General features: G+C 41.1%; 1 protein-coding gene and 1 non-coding gene across 2 annotated transcripts in view; one reads left to right on the top strand and one right to left on the bottom strand.

Annotated features, from left to right (window-relative positions):
* LOC141612964 (putative disease resistance protein RGA3) overlaps positions 1 to 17,560 on the top strand; it is an 87,041-nt gene that overhangs the window by 18,830 nt on the left and 50,651 nt on the right. The window contains exons 9-13 of the mRNA XM_074431712.1: positions 91 to 147; positions 238 to 261; positions 344 to 421; positions 768 to 868; positions 1,081 to 1,193. The gene's annotated coding sequence lies outside the window, so the exon portion shown is untranslated. The remainder of the gene's footprint in view (positions 1 to 90; positions 148 to 237; positions 262 to 343; positions 422 to 767; positions 869 to 1,080; positions 1,194 to 17,560) is intronic.
* LOC141615567 (small nucleolar RNA R71) lies at positions 14,683 to 14,789 on the bottom strand. The gene has a single exon (XR_012529983.1). It is a non-coding gene; the product is annotated as a small nucleolar RNA R71 (small nucleolar RNA).

Genomic DNA, 17,560 nt, shown 5'->3' with positions numbered 1-17,560 from the left:
GTGTAGGATTCGAGTTTTTATCGAAGTCAGTTAGTTGCATATAATTGGGGTACATGCTGATCTTTGTTTTTGTCACTGAATCTATGGTAGGCAAATGGTTCGGCTAGAATCAAGATAGGGGGAATTGATATTATTGCAAGTGTGAAGGTAGTGTTACTTCTCTTTGTTACAGTTGTGAATAAACAGAAGTTCTTTAATTTTTATCCCCTTTGTTAATGTATCTATCACGAAATGCAGGCCGAACTTGGTAGACATGGAAAGGTTAAGCCTCCTTTATTCGATTCCTTCTTTGGATAACTTAGAATTGTCGGACATCAGTTCTGAGTCTTACCGCATGTCACAGGGTAAAAGAGATGAAGAATTGTCGTCAGACTGGCACTTGCTCTACAGATAGGCCTATAGGGAAGTAAATTTGGAGCTGGTAAGAAAGTTCGTTCAAAAGATATTTGTTATATCATCAATACATTAATGGTTGATTAAGGATATTGCAGTGAATAAATTCAATGTTTTAAATTAAGGTTGAAACCAAAATACAAACCATCTGTAAAGGTCTTGAAAATTGCTGCGGCTGCACTTTGAGGTGATACTGTGACCGTGACTGAAACCTTGATTTAATTTTATAGCAATGATACCTGCACGGTTTTTCAGGGACTGGAACTGATCTTCCATCTCTATGCATTGTGGAGGGAAAGACCTGTTTGGATTTATATATAGACCGTCTTGTGGTCAGTTGTGATGAGAATTTGCTGGATGCCTTTATGGTGCAGGTGTCAAGGTATTACTCACTTATCTACTGATGCAAGTGCGGAGGAAGAATCCCAAATGAGTTCAGCTATTTCCATCTCTGTAAAACGGCGGAATAAAAGAGGTAAACGAATGACTTAAGACAAATGGAGTATTTTATGTGCGTTATTGTATAATGTATACGTTGGGGGTTACAGGATGACGAGTCACAAAGTATCAAGATAAGGGAAACTGATGTTACTGCAAGTGTGAAGGCAGTGTTATTTCTTCTCTTTGAAGTTTGATACATTTGAATAAACACTAGTTGTTTAATGTTGTATTTATGGCGAAATGCAGGCTGAACTTGGTCGACCTAGTTCTTATCGGCCTGATCAAGATAAGGGAAACTTGGTAGACCTAATTCTTATCGGCCTGAACTTGGTAGTGCAACAGCTTCACCCATGTATCAGGTATGTATTATATTTATAGTTCTCATCTTTCTGATAATAAGGTGTTTGTTATCTTATCTGAAGTAGTTCATGCTGAGTTCCCCTCACCTGTTGACGTCTGAACTGATTGACAATGTTTATATTCTTAGCGGTTTTCATGGTTTGGCTGTGTTATCTTCTTCTTTGTAGGATTTCAGTAATTACAGATTTTTTGTTTAAATTTCTAGTTTGTTTTAGAAACAGTAGAACACATCCAATTTCAACTTCAGTTTTCGATCTTTACAGTACAATAATTGGGTCAAATCTCGAGCCTAATCCCTTCTACGTGTGCCCTTATTTTAGTTTCCCTTTAATTGATTCCTTCTTTGGATAACTTTCTAAAAGTATTAGACATCAGTTACTGAGTGATTTTGGCATGTCAGGGCAAAGGAGGTGAAGAATTATCGTCGGAACTGGCACGTGCTCTACAGAGAGGGCTATTGGGAAGTAAAAGTGGAGCTGGTAGGAATTTATGTTCAAAAGATACTCTCTATAATACATTAATGATTTGCCAAGGATACTTCAAAAATGTGAATGTTTTGTAAAGGTCTTGAAGATTATTGCGGCCGCATTTTGAGTTGATATTGGCTGCATTTAGCGAGATAAGTCGTAAAAGCTAAATTAGAAATTTATAGGTGCTGATATGCTATACTAATTATTCCACTCCCCTGTTTAGAAGTCCCTCTATCCTATTTATATTGTCGTTATTTGACTTTGGTAGTCAAATGATATGAACTTCCGCAGCTATGATATCGCTATAGACTCTAAAACTAGATATAACTTCTTTAACTGATAACATGGACATTGTTTTTAAATCAAACATCAAACATGAATAATATTTCACTGCAACTCTACTTATATTTGAAGAATTTTGCAACCATAGTCGACATTGGTTGATAACATGTTTGTTTATACACTCTACATATATTCGCTACCATATTTTTGAAGAAATTTTTTTCATCATTGGTTGATAACAAGCTTATTTGAAGAGATTTGCAAGTTTGTATCTTTTTGAAATACAAGACAATTAGACAAGTTAGGGAAGATAACAAAGACCGGTGTAAGTTTGTATCTTTTTTGAAATGTTTATACACTGTGCTCGTGCTCGCTTATCGGCTTATTTACGATGCTAATTTATTCCAAAAAAATCTACAGTTCGATTACAAAGACCGGTGTTGGGTGACGGGTATAAGGAAGCGAGGTTCCGCACAGTTAAAATGGTTAAAATAATTTTTTGTTAGGGAAGATAAAAGATACAAGCTCGAACACTAAAAAAAAAAGTGAAGTAACTAGAGAATATTTAATCTCTTGTAAGACGGTTATACAAAAAAGAGTAGGTCTTTCTTGAGACGATCTCAACATAAGACGGGATTTAATAATAAAGACGAAAAAAGTAAAATTATGTAGTGATTATTTAAAATAGTAAAATGGTCATATTTTATCGTAAAATGGTAAAAAAAAAAAAAAAAAAAAAAAGATAAACATGCCATGATTATTGTGTTTGTGTTAAATAGAGGTGTACACTGGGCCGGGATGGACTGGGCTGTCAATTTGTGGCCCATGCCTGATACTAAAAAGGGATCGGGCTGGGTTCCATAACGTCTGTCCCGGGGCCGGCCCATATAGTGTTTTTTGAATTTTTAGCGGGTCAACCAGGTTGGGCTGGAAATTTGGGGCAGTAGCCCGGCCCGGGTTGAGGGACGGGGTAGGCTGGCACGCAGACTGGATGGGCTAGAAAAACTCGGCTCATTGATGCGGGCTGGGCCGAGGTGGCCCGCATCGTTGAACAGCTCTAGTGTTAAATGATACAATTATCTAGTCTCATAAATCATAAATAATTTTAAAAACTAACTTATTTTACAATAGACTTGTGTAAGACCGCCTAAATAAGTTTGTAACTTAATAAAAGACAAACACGAATGAGGAGTAAGTTTCTATAAGGAGCAATGGAGATGGAAATTTACTCATACACCCGACTCCAATGCGGATTAAACCAGATGATTCACACCTAAAAATATCCCAACATTTTGTCAAGTATTCTGAAAATAACTCAACCTTTTGATTTTAACAAGAATAATCCAACATTTGCTTTTATGTTACAAAAATATCCTAACATCTTACTTATATATATTTCCTAAATGATAATTTACTCATATATTAATTAATTCATTAACTTATTGACCATATATTAAGTAATTATATAAAATTATGAAAAAAAAATTAGAAAATGGAAACAAGAGTTGAAAAATATTTATAGTACTATTCAAAATCCTAAAAGACGTAAATTATATGGTTTTAAAAAATTATGGATTCCTCAAAATTGTGGGTTTATTAAAAAAAAAATCTCTCTCATAAGTATTTCTACTAATTTAAAATCTATCTTATTTCTTTTCAAAAAAATTACGTAATTGCTCATTCATGGACGCATTTTACTCTTTCACGGACTTTTTGTCATTTGTTTTCCATACCTTACCCTCCATAAAAATAAAAACTCTCATAAAAATAAAAACTCTCTAATTCTCTCCCTCACAAAACTAATCAAATCCGTCAGATTAATCAACTATGAACTCTAGTTCTCATATCGATCAATAATAATTCTAATTTATTCACTTTATTAACGATGTTATATGTAGATTAAATTATTTAAACTGAGTTGTACCACCAAATTAGAGAGATTAAATTAAATTTAGGGTTTGAAAAAACTACTATTAAAAATCGTGATCCGGAATTGAAAGGCCAAAATGGATGAAGATGATGGGATGATCTAAAATCACCGCACAAGATCAACTACCGGAGTATATAATAATGGATGGAGATAGTGATCCGGAAATTGAAAGCCAAAATAATCGAATTAACTTGTATTATTATCACAGAATTCTTTGATTTCTTGTTTCTATCGCCTTTTCTCACATGTCTTGCTTCTTTTGTTTCTCATTTTTTTACAGTAATGTCAAATTAAATTCTTCACTTATTATGACGAAGAATTGATTCATCGTCTAATCTTCTCTATATATTAGCACTGTCAAAAGAAGCCAATTAAACAAGTGGTTGAACTGAAGCCGTGGGTTACCATTCGCCGTCAGGATGGTAGCAGGGGTAGTCATGAGGAGGTTGTCAGGACCAGCCGGTGGTGGCGCAGGGGAGGCGTCGGTGAACGTGGCGCATGGTGGCTGATGTGGTGGTAGTTAGAGTGAGACAATTGGGAGAAATAATTGAATTGGAACAAAAGAGTAAATGAAAGAATTAAAATGAAAGGGGTATAACGGTCATTTACGTCCATAAAAGAGTAAAACCCGTACATGAATGAGCACCACCCAAAAATTATATATTTGTCTTATTAATGAATTTTTCATTGTTTAATTAAGAAATTTATTTTTTCTAGTTTTTTGGTTATCAATTTTTTTGTATTTATAATTACAAAATAGACTTTAAAGATTTATGAAACTATTTTACAAAATATCCTTGCTCAATATTTGGTAAAAACTTGTGTAGGTGAGGTTTTGGGATATTTCTGTGAGAAAAAATGTAAAGGTTGGATTATTAATGTTCAAGTTAAAAAGTTGGGTTATTTTTGGAAGACTTATCAAAGGTTGGATAATTTTTGTTAAATTCGCCTATTTAAAATGGTAAAATGGTCATATTTTATCGTAAAACGGTAAAAAAAAAAATAAACATGTCATGATTATTGTGTTTGTGTTAAACGATACACTTATCTAGTCTCATAAATCATAAATTGTTTCAAAAACTCAAGTTTGTAACTTCGTAAAACGCGAAAGTGGTAATTAGGTCCTTTAACTTTGTGCAATTGTGAAATTAGGCCCCATAAGTTTCATTTGGAGCAATCAAGCCCCTTAAGTTTCAAGTGGTAATTAGGCCCCTCAACTTTGTTCAGGTTTATTCAACCCCATTTTCTTAATTTTCACCAAATTCTTATATTAAAATCACTTTTAATACAATTTATCAAAAATAAAATATTTTGTTTTATAATTTTAGAACTTTTATATTTATATTAAATACTAAGAATTGTTTTTATTTTATTTTATAGTATATAAACAATTTATGATATAGGTATGAATACTATATAAATTATAAACAATTTATTAAATATGTATGTAAAAGTATTCGTCAATGATTAATAAATTAAGTAGAAATTCACAAAGTTGTAATTAGTAATTTTTTGTATTTAATACTAATATAAAATATTTTTAATTAAAATTCTTGTAAAAATTTTAAAAATGGGGTTGAATTTCACTTTTGGTGAGACTTAAGGGGCTTGATTACTCCAAATGAAATTTATATGGCCTAATTTTACAATCGAACAAAGTTAAGGGCTTAATTACCACTTTCGCGCTTCATAAAAGATAAACATAAACCGAGTAGTAAGTTTGTACTAGGTAGTATCCCGCGTTTCGCGCGGCCTGTTTTAAAATTTAATTATTATAATTGAAGAAAAATAACATAATTTATACTCCCTCCTATTCTACATAAACTTTCCTCTTCCCTCTTTCCTTTTTTATCTGTTCACAATTCCTTCCCTATTTCCTTATTTAAAAAATTTTTATACTTATTTTAATTACCTTACCCACAACAATACCACACCTCACCCCACAACAATACTTATTTTAATCAACTTACCCCACAACAATATTTATTTTAATCACCTCACCCACAATAATATCCCACAATATCTTCCCTCTCTCCAATTACCAAACCCCACTACAATACTTTACCTTATTTTAATTCCCCTCCTTAATTTTAGTGCCCCCATTGTTAGAAATCTATATCTCATTATTTAACATATTCATATACTAGCTTAGAACCCATGCAAAATGCACGGGTATATGTAGATGATATATGTAATTAAGTTACAGAGTATAAATTATAATAATTCACCAATTCAATATTAGATTCAAATTTAATAGAAACATTCATAATTTAGATTCAAATTTAATCAACAAAATTGTCATTATGTCTTCCAACCAATTTAACTTATATTACCTACCCATAAAAATCTCTCTAAACACTTGAGCACAATTGTTTTGGTAAATTTCTACCAATTTAGGGTTAAAGTGGTCTTAGCGTTAGGTCAATATTGCGATTTATGTGAACGTCGTATGTTTTCCTGTTTGAACGATGAATGCAATGAACACAAGCAATTTTGGTGACGCGGAAAACCCGATGTGGGAAACAACCGCGGGGGGAGACGGAATCCCACCAATATTTTCACTATAATTCGAGAGGAAATACAGTTCTTATGCTTGCTATGAATGCTAAAGTGTAATTCTTGTATATTTCGATCCCCCTTCTTCTTTGCATTGAGGCTCCTTATATAGGGGAGGTCGAGGAGCTAGGGTTTCTTACTTCTCCTCCAAGTTATTCCTAATTTCAACAATGGGTAGGTTTCTCCTTTCTTCGGGTCTCGCAAGTTATTGGACTCTCACAAGCTTCGTCCATGTGGATCAAAGCCCACTTCCTGCGTTACTCGCCGATCCGGCACCCGGCTCCTGGTATCCCGCATCCCGCGACGCTCCCAGGCCGCTGCCCCAAGTCACCCCATATCCATATTTTGGGCCTAACAGTTTGCCCCCAATTTTTCGCGAAAGTGCAACCCTAATTATTTGAGCGGGAAATTGCAGTGTATCGTTGAGTGACTTCTCGCATACTCCATTTCAATTCACATTTTCAAAACCCCAACTACCCTTTTCTATTTAATCTCATCCGCCCACCATTCTCTCTTTCATCATCATTTCATCTCCTCAAACCTCTCAAACTTCCGTCTCCCCAAATTCCTTCTTTGTCAACACCCTTTCACTGCCAGCGCCGCCTTCATCCGTCCTCTCAGGTACTTCCATTTCTTCCTCCTCGTTTATTATGGCTAAGACTCGCTTAACTTCATCTTCCTCCACCCCCATCGACCTTGAAAACGACGACTTCCCCACACAGGGAGTCCTCAAAAGACCACATTCCGGTGACTCCCACCTTACCCAGGAGGATATACCCAGAATCAAAGCTCTGCTGGGGCTGGGTGACGATGTGGTGATCCACATCCCCAAACCCGGTCGAAAGCAGGGACGCTTTTCGTTCGGGGTGGATCGCTTGTACACCTACCCCTTTGTCCTTGGTCTCAAATTTCCCTTCCCCTCGATGATCCAAGAGTTCATCCTTTGAACTCTCTCCCTATGGCCCAAATCGCTCCTTATGCGTGGAGGATCCTCCTGTCCACCGTTGCTCTGAACAATAGCATGGGCGCCGAGATTGGTTTATCGAGATCGGCCCATAGGTTCGAGTGCCGATCACCGGGGCACGGCCAATATACTTTTAGGTCTGTGGAGAAGACCGAGAACTTCCTCCTCTCGGCGGCAAAAGGGAAAGACGATGGGTGGTATGAGGATTTCTTCTACGTCAAGCTCTTTTCCATCCCTGAAGATCGTAGATCATTCCCCCTCCTGCTTGCTGGTTTAGACGATTCTGCTACCGAGGAAACCATGTCTTCTGGTAAACACCCCTCAATCCCTTGGAATTCCCTGTCTCCTTTGATTCTTTACTCTGATCCCCTGCGTCCCTGTGCCCCTGTAGGAAGTGCCAAGCCATCTGCCTCCGAGATCTTGATGCGCCATGCCAGGAAGAGGACTGCTGACTCCTCTCACTCTCCTGCCTCCTCAAGAAGAAGATCCTCTTCCAGGCCTGCTCCAGAGCCCATTGAAGTTACCCCAATATCGCGCGCTCCTGGGTCCCCCATTCATTCTGATGAACTGCTTCTACGCCTCTCTGCTGAGTTTGGGGACGCTGACCGGGCCAACTACTGGCCTGCACTAGAAAGGTTTCTGACCCCAGCTTGCTCAAAGGCGTTTGACTCTACCGCCCCCCGGGAAATGACTGACCTGGCTGCAAAGCACTGCTTCCTGGTGAGCCCCCTTTTACTGCTTCTCCTCTCCCTTTGCCCTTGTGCTTCCACGACTAACGCGTTCTTTTCTTTTGTTTCAGGCTCTCCAATCTTCTCTCTACCTTCGCAAGATGCTGCAGAGGGCTAAGGTTGAATGTCTGGCTTCTGTGGGGAAGAACAAGGAGCTCACAGCCACGTGTGCCAAGTTGAGGGAGCAGCTCCACACGGCTTTCCAGGAGAAGGAGGCAGCCAAAGATCAGCTGGCGAGGACCCAGGAGGCCAACTGCGTTCTGACTTCTGGGTTAACAAAGGCAGAGGCCCGTGCTGAAGAGATGGCTGAACTGGCCAAGAGTGTGGGAGCCTACACTGCTTTCGAGGGGCGGATTGACTGCATCCGTGCTTATACCGAGGGGAGGCACACGTCCTGGAACCTGGAAGAGGAGCTGGCTGAGTTTGCTCGTGCATTTCCCAATGGCATGGACCTGAGTGCCCTGTTTCCTTCTGAGGCTGAAGCTGCTAACCCGGAGCCTGAGTATTCAGCCATGGATATTTCTGGAGCCATCTCTGGGACTGTCGAAGAGATCCTGGCCGGGGAGGCTGGTGATGGTGCTTCTACAACTCCTGAAGCTGTCCAGGTACCTGCGACGGGGAAGCAAGTAGAGCACGGGGAGCAGAGCAAAAGTCAGGAAGCAGCTGTTGAGAGGATTGACCTCTCTTAAAATTTATTTCAATTTATCTGGGGACTTGGCCCTGTGTGGCGCAAGTTTTGTAAAAAAAACTATTTTCTTTCTTGTTTTGGACCGTTTCGTGCCTGCCGGTGTGCAGGCATTGAACTTTTGACGGCGCCTGCTAAAGGTAGCAGGTGCCCTACTTTAAAGTAGCTTTGGGCCCAGGTTTCCAGGCCCCACTTTTGTTATACTTGTGTTTTTTGCCACCAATTGCTGGAGTTTTGATTCCACATAGATATACCCAGGAAGCTGACCTGGCTCCAGGTGCACAGCCCCTGTTTCTGGCGATAGATGTTTGATAACATATTCCACCCATGACGTGAAATATCTTATCACTAGGGTTGGCTGACTTAGAGCTCACCTTCATTGAATGTTTCTGACTAACAAGGAGTGTTGCGCTCCTTGTGGTTCCAGACGTTTGAAATCCGTGCGTGCACCCATTGATCTACGACATAGCTAGCTAAGGAATTACTGAGTTAACGTTAAGGTATGGGTGGTCTTAGTATGCCGAACCCTGCGCGCTACCTCGGCGTATGCTCTCCATATGGCTTGACTTAAGATAAGCGTCTTCGTAGCCTCGCATGGCGGTGGACCCTCTAAGTGTGCCCCATCTGACAAGTAACCAACATTAGTACCAAAGCCCTTCTTCGTAGAAGCATTATAAAGTCCAAAGTAGTGTAAATTACCTGGTGCTGTCTCATGGTGTTCCAGGGCAACACCTGGATCCAGGAAGCCACAGCCTGTACTACTCGGTTTTAAAACGACTCTTTCTGACTTAAAAAAGAAAAACTAAAAGGAAAAAAGTTTTTATAAAACATTCTAATATCTAAGGCATATACTAACCCCCACCCTTTTTTTTTTTTTTTTTTTTTTTTGCTTCACGGACTTTCGAAGGGTCCTTTGTACACTAAAGTTTTGGCACTTTGTCAGACAAAGTACCGTTTCAAGTGACGGATGTTCCAGGGTTTATCCAGGATTTGACCGTGCATGGTCATCAACCTGTAAGCCCCATTCTTAATAACGCTTTCGACCTGATATGGCCCTTCCCATTTATAGGCGAACTTGTCTGCCTTGTGATTCTTGGTATTTTCAAATACCCTTCTCAGTACTAGGTCCCCTACTTCGAGGGTCCTGATTTTGACGTTCTTGTTATATGTCCTTGCTACGGATTGCTTATATGATGCCATACGTATGTAAGCACTTTCTCGCAGCTCATCAACCGTATCCAGGCTCCTAGTCATTTCAACTTTGTTCTGATCCGCCGTCTGACAGCCGTATCTGTGCGTGGGTACCAGGACTTCTGAGGGTATCACTGCCTCCGCTCCGTATACCAGGCTAAACGGAGTTTGCCCTGTTGCCATCTTCGGCGTTGTTCTGTCTGACCAGAGTACCAGTGGTAGTTCATCTGCCCATTTTCCTCCCAATTCTTCCAGCCTCTTCCTGAGGTTTTCCACAATAATTTTATTCTTTGGACTCGGCTTAGCCGTTGGTTTGTGGATACCGGGGCTGACTTTCTCGATGTTATGTTCCATCGTGCACGAAGCCTTGAGTGTTATCTCGATATGAATGGGACCCGTTGTCGCATATGATCTCGGATGGTATCCCAAATCTGCTTATGATGTTGCGCTTGATGAAAGAGATCACCTGTTGTTCTTTTACCTCTGTCATGGCTTCTGCTTCAATCCACTTTGAGAAGTAGTCGGTCATAACTAGCATGTATACTCTGTTTCCTGGAGCCCTGGGCAGCTTTCCCACTATGTCCATGCCCCACATCATGAATGGCCATGGAGAGATAATTGGATGCATTGGTTCTGTTTGGTGGTGAATCGCTGAGCCGCCTTTTGACATGATTCACAACGTTTGGCGTGGTTTATGGCGTCTGCGCGCATCGTGGGCCAGAAATATCTCGCTTTAAGATTTTGTTTGTGAGCTTCGTCCTCCAGCGTGGTTCCCACATTCTCCATTGTGCATGTCTTGCGGTATTGTTTCGCTTCCTCCTTGCTTAAGCACCGAGGCATGGTCCCGCCAATGATTTCTGAAGAGAATGTTATCGATCATGATATACCTGGAGGCTTTTATTCTGAAACTTTGTGCTTCCTTTATGTCTTCAGGGAATGTCCCATCCCTTAGCCAATTTAGGTATGGAATCCTCTAATCTGCATCCTGCTGTCCCACTGGGGAAACCAGCATTCTGGTTCCTTGTACACACTGCATGTGTACATCCTTTGCTGTGGAATCCTGGTCTGGCTCTTTCTGGATGGCTGGGGTCAACACGTGAGTAATCGGTATGTTTGATGACTTTGTGGGTGGAAGGTTGCCCCCAGCGTAGCAGGGCATCACCTCCACGTTCGATCTCGTGGTACCGAGTTATCTTGAATGTTCTAAACTTTGATTTCTGCTCTGTGGCTATCTTTAGGTAGGCTATCATCTTTGAATCTCGTGCCACATATTTGTTGTTCACATGATTTACCACAAGTAAGGAGTCACTATACACCCTCAGGTTCCTTACCTTGAGCTCTGACGCCATCTGCATCCCAAGTATAAGAGCTTCATACTCGGCCTCATTATTGGTCGCCTTGAATTCGCACCTAATGGCTTGCACTATCATATCCCCTTTAGGAGATCGCAGTACTAAACCTACCCCAGTCCCTCTAGCATTTGAGGCTCCGTCAATATACAGGGTCCACACCTCACCATCCTGGCTTCCCATCATCGTCAGCATTCCTTCTTCTGCTTCCCCACGAGTTGCGGGGGCGAAGTCGAGACGAAATCTGCTAGGGCTTGGGATTTTATCGCCGTTACGGGTTCAAATTGTAAGTCATAGCCACTAAGATGCACCGACCACTTAGTCATTCTACCCGAAAGTTCGGGCTTCCTCATAATAGTCTTTAGCGGGTAGTTGGTTATTACATGGATGGTGTGAGATTCAAAGTACGACCATAGATTTATAAGAGGCGATAACAAAGCCGTGCTAATTTTTCAAAAGAAGTGTACCTGGTCTCTGCAGGGAGCGAGAGACTTGCGATATAATATACGGGATCTTTGCACTCCTTCTTGTTCTTTAACCAGAACTGCGCTTACGGCTGCTTCCGTGACTGACAGATACAAAAATAGTGGTTCCCCTTTGATATACGATTAATTTACCTCTAATTCCCTCTTTCTTTTATGCATACCGACTCATATCGAGTCGGTTTCGGGTGTTTTTCCTTGCGTTTTGTGCCCAATACCCGTACTTGTTACCTTGTGCATCCTTTTGTAGGAAACGACCCAAGTATGGAGAATTCGGGGCAAGAAAGGCACCCCATTGCCTTTACATGAAGAAGAGGTGAAGAAATCTTTGAAGAGTGTGTTTTGCTAAGAGGCCGTGAGTCTGGTCTAGCCACCGCAAAACACACCCCAGAGAATGACTTAGGATTTTGAAGAAAAGATTGAAGAGTGTGCTTTTTGCCGGCAGGCGGCAACAACCGCCCACCGGTAAAGCACAACAGTGGAATTAATTGGAGAATTTGGTTAAAAACAAGCTTGGCCTCATTGCCAGGTAGGACACCGGCGGCGGTCAACCGGCGATTCACACATCCAAAGTTCGAAGAGTGTGTTTTCGGCAGGCAAGAATCGCCCCCGGCAAAACACGAATGCCGGATGTTTTTAATTCCTTGCACGGTTTTTTGCGGAGAGAGCACCATTGCAGGTGCAAAACGCAGCAGACGGGATTTTGAGCTTTTCTTCCTCTTTTCTTCCTAATTTTGTACAAGCCTATAAATACCCCCTCTTAAACCCCTTTGTACACACAACCCTAGATCTGAATTATTTCCCTTTCCAAGTTTCAAACTTTGTTAATTATTTCACTAATCTTTCCCTAATTAAGCTAGTTCTTCAAATTAATTTGGGTTTGAATTTGGTTTTGTAAGAAGATTGAAGGATTTCCTTCTTTATTTTTCTATTCCAAATTCCTCTTTTGCATTTGTGTTGGTATTAATTCTCTCCCTATTTTCATTTGTTTACATTTTGTTCTTCTTTCATGTTTGTTGATTGTTTATGTTAAATTGTTGTTGTTGTTTGTTTGTTGTTGTTATTTCCATCATTGTTCATCTTTTTATTGTTCATCTTTCCTTTGTTTCTCTTTCATTTGGTTCATACTTGGATAGTTGTCCTCAAAGACTTAATCTTTGAGTTGATTTGGTTAAAGATTGCATCTTTAGGTTTAATCACCCTTGTTATTAGTTTAAATCATCTTTCTTTACTACTATTGTTGAATTGTTGCATGTTTAGTAGTAAGATTCACCTTCCCACCATGTTTGTGACCAAAGTTTCCATCTTTATTGTTTATCTTGCAATTAGGACCATGATTAGTGAGTAGTCTTCCACTAAGGCTCGGTTTGACCCAACATGAGTAATTTCATTAATTGAATTTCATAAAGGCTAATCATTTGGGGAAATTGGTGAGGGTAGTTTGGAGGAATGATTTGGTTTATGGGTTGATTTTGGGTAGTGTCGATTTATAACCCTTGTCCACCAACGAGAGTTGGTTAGGTTGTGATTTGGATACCCGGGATTTGACCCTATTGTTAACCTTGGTTGAGACCGAAAGGGAGAACCGGGGTAGGACACCTCTAAGCTAGCGTTTGAAATCGACCCTCGAGAGAGGGAGTGGGATGACCCGGGAATTGATGGGGCTTAATGACCTTAGCAAATATCAGACTACCTTGGGAAAATGCATGTTTTTGGGGTAGTCGGGTATTGAGCTAGGGATTCCGACCTTCGAACCCGAGAGGGGGGTTGGTGGGTAGTGCTAGCGTCCTATTTCGAACCCGAGAGGGGGGTCTTAGGCGAATTAGAGCCGTCACCTCCTCACCTAACTACCCTTGTGATTAGCCTAGAGATTTAATTATGTGGAATTGCGAATTGTTTGGGAAGAACCGAGTCTTAGGCCTTTAATTATTTGATTTGCAACTTATTTCTATCTCTCTCACTTTTTATTATCTCGTTTAATTGCATTTCTTTCTATTTTGTCTAGTTTAGTTATTGGATAAACAAAATTCCCTTATTGCCGACTTAGCTAAACATTAGGATTAGAACAATTAGTAGTCTTCTCAAACTCCTTGTGGGATCGACCCTTAATAGTGTACAACGATAAAATCGTGCACTTGCGAGGTATAGCTTGATACCATCAAGTTTTTGGCGCCGTTGCCGGGGAGTTCGGCTAGATATTAATTGTTTTTGTTCTTGTTTAGACTAAGTCTTTTGTTACTAACCCCTCTCTTGAGTGTGTAGGACTTTTTGCATGGTTAGGAGAGCTCGAAGAGGTCAACCAATACGTCCGATTGACCACGAGATCGAAGCAACCGCGAGAAGACTAAATTCACTCCGTAGAAGAGGGCTTATAGAAACACCGATTCCTCAAGAAAATCCAGTAATTGAGGACCTTCAAGAAGAACCACGGGTCTTTGAAGCTTTCGAAAATCCTTTTGCAACACCGAAAACGGAAGTAACAATGGCCGCGGTTCCTATGAGAGACAACTTGGCTCCTAAAAAGGTGGTGAATCCGAGTATCGTCAAACCACCCATTCAAGCTAACAATTTCGATGTGAAAGCCACCTTGCTCCAACTTGTCCAAGGGAATCAATTCGGAGGGGGAGCCACCGAAAACCCCAACGAGCATCTCAACGAGTTCTTGGATAGTTGCGACATGTTCAAGGCCAATGGAGTGACGGAGGATGCCGTACGCCTTAGGCTTTTCCCTTACTCTTTGAGGGGAAGTGCCAAGGAATGGCTTAAAAGTTGCGAACCCGACTCCCTTAGGACTTGGGACGATGTCTCTAAAGCTTTTCTCAACAAGTATTTCCCACCCCAACGAACCGCAAGAATCAAGAGTGAACTCCAAGGGTTCACCCAACAAGAAGATGAGACCCTTTATGAAGCATGGGAGAGGTACAAGGGCCTCCAAAGGTTATGTCCTCACCACGGTATTGGGGATGATGAGCTCATCAACAATTTCTATGAAGGGTTAAACAATGAGATGAAGATGAACCTTGATTCCGGCTCGGGGAAGGGAGCATTGGATAAGATAGATCACAAGACGGCGAAAGAGCTTATTGAAGAAATGGCTTCTCGTACCTTTCATTGGAACAATGATAGGCACAAGAGAAAAGGGAAGTCAACGGTCGAATCGGCCAACAATGTGGAAGTGAAAGAGATGATAGAAGAGCTTAAGCAACAAGTTGCCTTGATGAGCTCAAGCAAAACATCTAGCAACTCTTCTATGATGAACCAAGTCTATAGTTGTGAGCTTTGTGGAGACCAAGGACACCCACCCAATGAGTGTCCTTTGGTGGTTGGAGATGGAAGTTGTATGGAGCAAGTAAACGGGATATGGGAGTCTAGTCCGGCCAAGCAAGCATTTAACAACAACCAATATCACCCCGGAATGAGAGCCCACCCAAACTTCTCCTATGGCTCTCAAAATGTCCAAAACCCAACCTTCCAACAAAAGTCACAACAACCAAACTTTCAAGCTCAAAAGCAAAATACAACATTCAACCAAGGTCCACCGGGTTTCCAAGGAAGAACCTTCGAACCTAGACAACAATTTCAATCACTTAACCCACCAACCACCCAACCATTCCAACAAACCACCCAACCATTCCAACAAAATTTCCAACCATTCCAACAACCCACCCAACCAAAGTCAAACATGGAACTTATGATGGAACAAATGATGAATCATCAAACACAATTCATCAACCATACCACCCAAAAACAAGAAGAGACAACCTCATCCATCAACCAACTTAGGACCCAAATGCAAGCTTCTCAACGGATGACGGACAACCAAATCTCCCAATTGGCTACCCAAATGAGCCAACTACAAGCCTCCCAAGGTAAATTCCCGGGTAAAACCGAGGAAAATCCGAAAACCATGAATGCTATTCACTTGAGGAGTGGTAGAGATTTGGAAGACCGGGAATTTGTCAAGAAAAGGAAGAGTAGTAGACCGGGCAATGTCATTGAACCTCAAATGGTGGTTGAACCTCCTAAGGTAATTGAAGAAAAGGAGGGAAAAGATGAGCTTGTGGAAATTGTTGTGGAAACTCCAAAAGTGATTGATGAACCAACAAGGGTGGTTGAAGAGCCTCAACAACAAGTGGTAAGAACTTATGTACCACCGGTTCCCTTTCCACAAAGGTTGGCAAGAGCCAAACTTGAACAAAAGTATGGGAAGTTCATGGATATGATGAAGGGTATCAACATTACTATGCCTTTCATTGATGCCGTAAAGGAGATTCCAAGCTATGGAAAGTTCTTGAAGGAGCTCATCTCAAACAAAAACTCCTTGAGCCCGACAACTACAGTGAACTTATCCAAGGAGTGTAGTGCAATTCTCATGAACGAGGCTCCTCAAAAGCTTGAAGACCCGGGGAGTTTTTCCATACCTTGTAAGATTGGGACCGTGCACATTGAGAGGGCTTTGTGTGATTTGGGGGCAAGCATTAGTCTTATGCCCCTCAAAATTTTCAAGAAGTTGAAGGGTTATGAGCTTTCACCAACAAGGGTTTCTCTCCAACTTGCGGATAGGTCGGTAAGATACCCTATTGGTCTTGTGGAGGATGTCCCACTCAAGGTGGGGAAACTTGCATTTCCATGTGATTTCTATGTAATGGACATCCCCGAAGACTCAAATATTCCCATCATATTGGGGCGCCCTTGCCTTGCTACGGGGGGTGCCATGATTGATGTGAAGAATGGGAAGCTTTCTCTACAAGTGGGTGAGGAAAAGGTCGAATTCTCCTTGAACAAGGCTATGAAAGAACCTTCGGAAGAAAAGTCTTGTTATATGATTGATGTGGTAGAAGAATGGGTTGATATGAAGAAATTTGATGAAGACAAGGGTTTGCAAGGGTTCCTTGAGGGCAAGGTAAAGGATTGCAAGGAGCACCGGGAGTATGCTTTAGCTATGGAAGTAACAATTGAAGAAGACCCGGAAAAAGAATTTGAAAGTTTGAGAAGAGATGATAAGAAAGAGGAGAGATCCACGCCTCCTCAAGTGGAGTTGAAACCTCTTCCCTCTACTCTTAAACATGCTTTCCTTGGCCCTAATGATACTTACCCTATTATTGTCAATAGTGCACTCAATGACACCGAACTTCAAAAATTACTTGATGTTGTGAGAAAATACAAAGATGTCATTGGGTACTCAATTGATGATATCAAGGGGATTAGCCCTTCTTTTTGCACCCATCGCATTCATTTGGAGGATGAGAGTGCATCTTCCATTGAGCCTCAACGCCGCCTTAACCCCGCTATGAAAGAAGTGGTTAGGAAGGAGGTGTTGAAGCTCTATGATGCAAGCATAATATACCCTATCTCCGATAGTGCGTGGGTGAGCCCGGTGCATGTTGTGCCAAAGAAGGGCGGGGTCACGGTAATCACCAATGATAAGAACGAACTCATTCCAACAAGAGTCACAACCGGGTGGAGAATGTGTATAGACTATAGGCGCCTTAACAAGGCAACTAGGAAAGACCATTTCCCCCTCCCTTTCCTTGACCAAATGTTGGAAAGACTTGCCCAACACTCTCATTTTTGCTACCTTGACGGGTTTTCGGGATTTTTCCAAATCCCGATTCACCTAAATGACCAAGAAAAGACCACCTTCACGTGCCCATTTGGCACCTTCGCCTATAGGCGCATGCCCTTTGGGCTTTGCAATGCGCCGGCTACGTTTCAAAGATGCATGCTTG

The sequence above is a fragment of the Silene latifolia genome, chromosome 11 (assembly GCF_048544455.1).
Source record: "Silene latifolia isolate original U9 population chromosome 11, ASM4854445v1, whole genome shotgun sequence".
Taxonomy (NCBI): domain Eukaryota; kingdom Viridiplantae; phylum Streptophyta; class Magnoliopsida; order Caryophyllales; family Caryophyllaceae; genus Silene; species Silene latifolia.
Note: the sequence above shows the minus strand (reverse complement) of the source record. Positions and strands in the feature narration are given on the sequence as shown.